Source organism: Canis lupus, chromosome 31 (assembly GCF_048164855.1).
Source record: "Canis lupus baileyi chromosome 31, mCanLup2.hap1, whole genome shotgun sequence".
Classification (NCBI taxonomy): Eukaryota; Metazoa; Chordata; class Mammalia; order Carnivora; family Canidae; genus Canis; species Canis lupus.
Window position 1 is genome coordinate 26482984 of NC_132868.1, and position 6000 is coordinate 26488983.

Consider the following 6000-nt stretch of genomic DNA (forward strand, 5'->3'; position numbering starts at 1 on the left):
AAGGCATACCAACAATTCAAGAAAGCCTTTGAATAAGAGAAAGACTTTTAATCTTATACTTGTGTACTTTTAAAAGATGGGCACTGAGGGGGGCACTTGATGGGGTGAGCACTGGGTGTGAGGCTATATGTTGGCAAATCAAACTCCAATAAAAAAAATACACAAAAAATCAACTTTGTATTTTAAGAATAAGAAATAAACTCCTGATATTTGGTTATTTAAAAAAAAATAAAAATAAGTAAAATCCCTTCATTTTAATCTCAGTCTGTCCTGCCCGCACCTAAAATTCCTTTCCAAAGATTTCCCTTTATGAAGCTTTCACCACTTTTTTGGCATTTAGATTTTGTCCCAAGCCATTTCTTTTCGAACCAGTCTCAGGACAAAATTACCTTCTTTTACCTTTAACAAAAATGCATTCCCATTTCTTATATCTTTTTTAATGTATCTTCTATTTTTTTCATACAGAGTTGCTTCTCTTAGCCCCATCAGTCTTAGTTACATTTAGCAGAATTTTTCACTCTTAGAAATCTTAGTCTCCAGTGAAAACTAAGTAGTAACCAATTGTGAACTGTTATACCAAAACTCTTTTTATGACAAATTTATGAATTAAGCACAAAGCATGTTTACCAACAGACTCAAATATCCTTAGTTTCTCTGCAATAAGAAGTCAAAAGCACAAATATATATCTAGTAATCAATGCCTTAGCATTTTTCCTATTTGGAGAATACCTAGAAGTCCAATGAATTTAATCCCAATTATCATCCAAGTAAAACTTTAAAGTTACACGTTACTAAAGATTTTGAAAGCTATCTTAACAATTACCCATGAAAACTTTGAGACAATTAACCTCATTTTAAATCCTTTTTTTGCTAACAAATTGCAACAGAGATAACATGAGCTTATTTGACCTTTAGCAAACCTCAATAGAATAAAAGTTGTATATTTAATGCTAATAACATTAAAGACGTGACTGTCTTAATTAAAGCAACAAACTTAAATTAGTTTAAATGCTGACTATGTTTCACCTGGGTCCACTTTTAAAAATCAGTGTGTTCCCTATTGCCAATTTTTACCTGAGGCACTGGTGGGGAAATCTGAAGTGAACAGTATCTATAGGTTGCCCTCAAGGTGATGCAGAAACAGGAGGAGGGGAGGGGGAAACTAAAGAGGCAAAGAACAGCCAGAAGGCAGAGAAAACGGGTTCCCAGTTCTAAAGCTCATCTGTTTGGACAGGAGAACGGGGCCATATTTTTCCACCAACAAATAGAATTAGATAGACCATATCAGGCCAGAGAAGACAGGGAATTTCCCCAAAACAAAGAGAAGCTGCTGGGGAAGATTCCTTAAAGCCCCGTCCTGAGGTACATTAACCACACACAGTTGGCTCCAATTATAACCATTAACCTGGGAAAAATGAATGAGGGACAAGCCCCCACATCTATTAGGAGGAGGAACAGTGAGAGTCAGAGTCTCCTTTGCTAGGGAAGGCCTGTGTTTCCTCGTGGAGTTATTCAGAGGCCTATTTAGACAATTATCCAATATGTCAGGAGGGAGTTTACCAGCCAACGTGTTCAGGCAAACACAGTCTGCAAGAGGCCCTTAGGTGGGGGTCCTGATGTAGAGCCCTGTTCTCTGCAACTGATAGATCCCATGGAGACCACACAGTGTTACAGGAGATCAGTCCTTTCCTAAATTTTGCAATCCAAATGGTTTCCAGTGGGTTAAATTGTTTCAGCAATTTAATTGCCCTCCTTGTTTCAGCAAGGGAGAGTCCTTGGGAACTGAAGAAGAGACCATGCCTTGCTATGAAGGGCACCCTTTATTATACCTTGCCTTGAAGAACCCATCATATCTAACCCATGGAAAACACTAGAAAAATTTTGCAAGGGGAAACTACTCAATTTTGCAGTACCCAACCCAGAGGAGTACTGTCGGAGAATGGTTTGGTTCTCATCTCACAATCCCAGTAGGAGTCAGTTACCCTGTATCTATTACAGAGAGGTGACTATGTAGGTGTCCCTACATATCAGCTCTCCCCTGTGAACCAATACATCTCCTGGTTTGAGTACCCAAGGTTAAAGAGTGTCCTAACATCTTGGGTTGAAGAGGGATCAGGCTGGTGGACGTAGTAGCCACTCTTACCTGTCCATTACCTGATCCTCCTTGTCTTCTCCGGATTTCCCCCCAAAAAGTCTGGCCTAATCATAGGGTTTAGCGAGGTTAACAGTTTATTTTTTATTTTTATTTTTTTAATTTTTATTTATTTATGATAGTCACAGAGAGAGAGAGAGAGAGAGAGGCAGAGACACAGGCAGAGGGAGAAGCAGGCTCCATGCACCGGGAGCCCGATGTGGGATTCGATCCCGAGTCTCCAGGATCGCGCCCTGGGCCAAAGGCAGGCGCCAAACCGCTGCGCCACCCAGGGATCCCGCGAGGTTAACAGTTTAAACTTTGAAATTCTTTTTAGAAGGCTATGAATGTGACCAAAATAGCTAGGGTCTCTCAGTGCTGCTAATGGATGAGGCTCCCACAGGGTTTGACCCTCAGGCCAGTCTCTATCCTTTTACATGTCTCAGAGACCCCAAGGTCACCAAAGGTACCAGAAGGGCAGGTTCAGAGCTCTGGATTGCCAGTCCACCTATGAGCTCCCCCTCCCCCTATGAACCTTAAACAAAACAGGGGATCCTTTTAATGGCCTCCTTCTTCTGAGCTCTCTTGCTTGAGCTCTCATTGTTTGGTCATGTAAATTTGCCCGCATTCCCTAGCTCCAAGACGCCTGATTAGTCAGGCCAATTATAAGCCAATTTCGATTATGTTTCCTGGTCTTATCGCTGGGAGATTTTTCTGTCCGTATACCTGAAGTCCCATTTGCAAGCATGGCCCTGTTGAGGGATGCAGACCCTGAGATTTAGCATCATTATAATTCCATATTTTTGTTGTTGGAGCAAGAAAGCATCAACAATATGACCCCCTAAAGTCCCAGCCACTAATGCAACCAATCAAGGGATTGGCTGGGGCTTTGTAATTAATTCCCTCCTTAATGCCCAAAATATTCCAAAGGGAGTAAATGCCCAGGAAGCATCAGGCTGCCCCCAACTTATCATAAAGAGACAGTTTTGATCCTGCTTGCTGATAACTTGGGTTTTAATTCCTGGTTGTGATTAAACCTAAATTATACCTAATAGAAAAACATGAGGAAAAGGTTGTTCCTCCTAAACTAAGTTCTCATGAAATACACTTTTGAAAAAGTCTTATATCTACAGAGGGAACATTCTTCCTGGAATGAATCCCTAATTAAAAGGGCATACTGATCATGGGGGTTGGAAGAGCCCTAAAGGCAAAGCAGCTGAGGTGGGAGAAAGTCATTTAAGAAAAAGCCATTGAACAGAAAGGAGAACTGAGTAGGTTGGGGCCAATATTCCCTTTCTCTGAGGAAGGGGGTATTGGCCAAACCTTTCTCCAGAAGCCTGTTACTGGAGTCTTAAGACCAGCGGCCCCTCTAGTCGCCATTAACTGGCCCAGTTTTGCTGTTTGTTAAAAGAAGAGGTTATCCAAGGGAAGATATCTCCCCAGAAAGAAAAGAGTTCACTTTTACTCACCCTTTGGTGGGAGTGTTCCCAGGTTTTGGTATCAAAATGAAGTGGAGAGTTAGGTTCTTGTCTCACAGAATCGAAGAATGAATCTCGCAGACAAAGGAGAGTAAGTAAAGCCATAGAAGTTTATTAAGCAAGGATACAGAAGGAGCTCTCAGGAGTGAGAGGGGTCCCAACAGGGCAGCCACTGTAGGGCAGCTCTTTTATTGAAAGCCAACCAGAGAACCTAAATTCTTTTAACATCTTCATTGATAGCAGCCTTGCTGAAAGGACTAGTGATAACATCTTTAATGGCCCATTTCCCTTTTAGGGTCCAGTAATTCTCTATTGGTCACAGGACCCCACCTCTGACACCTAGGACAGGAAGGTCTGGTTCATTTATCTCTGGTTTCCTTTTATCTCTGCATTGTTGGGATTTTTGTGAACCCGATTCCGTGACCCCCTATCTATCTATCTATCTATCTCTACTACCCAACCCTGCCTGTCCCTTACTCACTGGGACACAAGAGAAGTGATTGTTTGCTCTTCTTCGAGGGCTCTTGAAGAGAAGCAGGCCTGAGCTTCCTGCTCTGGGGAGGGGAGAGCAGGGTGAGGCTTCCCCTGCTAACCCAGCCATCAGCCCTGACTTCAGGGAGCAAAACAGTGCCACCCAGTGGAGGCCGGAGCTGCTTACACCAAGTCGCATCCCCTTGTGCCCCCCAGGTGTACCTGCACTGGGTGAAGTCAGCCTGAGAATTAGAGCAGCAGGCCACTCCTGCCAGAAGACCAGCACAAGCCGCTTGGCCACACCAAATCTACTGATTAGCAAGTGCTTCAAAGCCTCAACTCTAGAGGAAATAGGATTTAGCTTCTTTTTTATATTTTTAGTTTAAATTTTTTTTTAATTTATTTATTTTTATTTATTATCATTATCATTATTGTTATTATTTGGATCTAGCTTCTTTTAGTGAACAGACCAAAACATACCTAGGATCTAGTTTCCTTTCTTTTGTTTTCTGTTTTGTTTTGGTTTTTGGGTTTTTGTGGGTGTTTGTTTATTTGCTTGTTTGGCTTTGGTTGGTTGGTTGGTTGGTTGGACCTCTTCTTAATACAGCCATTACTCTCAGGAGGAGGAATACCATAGGCTTTACTAACAATTACACACACACACACACACACACACACACACGGTGACCTAGATATAGTGAAAAGATGAAGGAATTTGCCCCAAAAGAAAGAACAGGAGGAATTCACAGCCAATGATTTGATCAATACAGATACAAGTTACTTAAAACAATAGTCATAAGGGTACTAGCCGGGATTGAGAAAAGCACTGAAGCTACTAGAGAATCCCTTACTCCAGAAATGGAGAGAACTAAAAACTAGACGAGGCAAAATCTTAAAAATTGCTATAACCAAGATGCAAAACTGAATGGATGGAATAACAATGAGGACAGATGGAGGCAGAGGAACAAATTGGTGATATAGAAGATAAAATTATGGAAAATAATGAAGTTGAAAAAAGGAGGGAAAGAAGGGTATTGGATCACGAATGCATACTTAGGGAACTTGGAGACTCCTTAAAGCATAATAACATTCATATCATAGGCATCCCAGAAAAAGAAGAGAAAGAAAAAGGAACAGAAGGTTTATTTGAGCAAATTATAGTTGAAAACTTCCCTAATCTGGGGATGGAAACAGACATTGAAATCCAAGAACTGTAGAGAACACCCATCAAATTCAATAAAAGCCGGCCATTGCCAGGACATATCATAGTCAAATTAACAAAATACACAGACAAGGAAATAACTGAAAGCAGCAAGAGGAAAAAGTTCTTAACCTACAAGGGAATACAGATTAGGTTTGCCGCAGTTCTGTCTACAGAAACTTGGCAGGCCAGAAGAAATGGGGACAATATATTCAAAGGGCTGAATGGGGGAAAAACAAAAAAACAAAAAAACACACAGCCAAGACTACTTTATCCAGCAGGATTGTCATTCAGAGTAGAATGAGAAATAGTTTCCCAGACAAACAAAAACTAAAACAGTTCACGACCACTAAACCAGCCCTGCAAGAAATATTAAAGGGGACTCTTCAATGGGGGGGGAAAAGACCAAAAACAACAAATACTGGAAAGGAACAGAGAACATCACCAGAAACACCAACTTTATAAGCAATACAATGGCCCTAAATCCATATATTTTAATAATCTCTCTGAATGTAAATGGACTAAATGCTCTAATCAGAAGACATAGAGTAGCAGAATATATAAAAAACAAAACTCATCTATATGCTGCCTACAGGAGACTCATTTTAGACTAAAGACATCTGCAGATTGAAAGTGAGGGGATAGAAAATCATCCATCAAAAGAAAGCTGTAGTTGGGTGCCTGGGTTGCTCAATCAGTTAAGCATCCTACCCTTGACT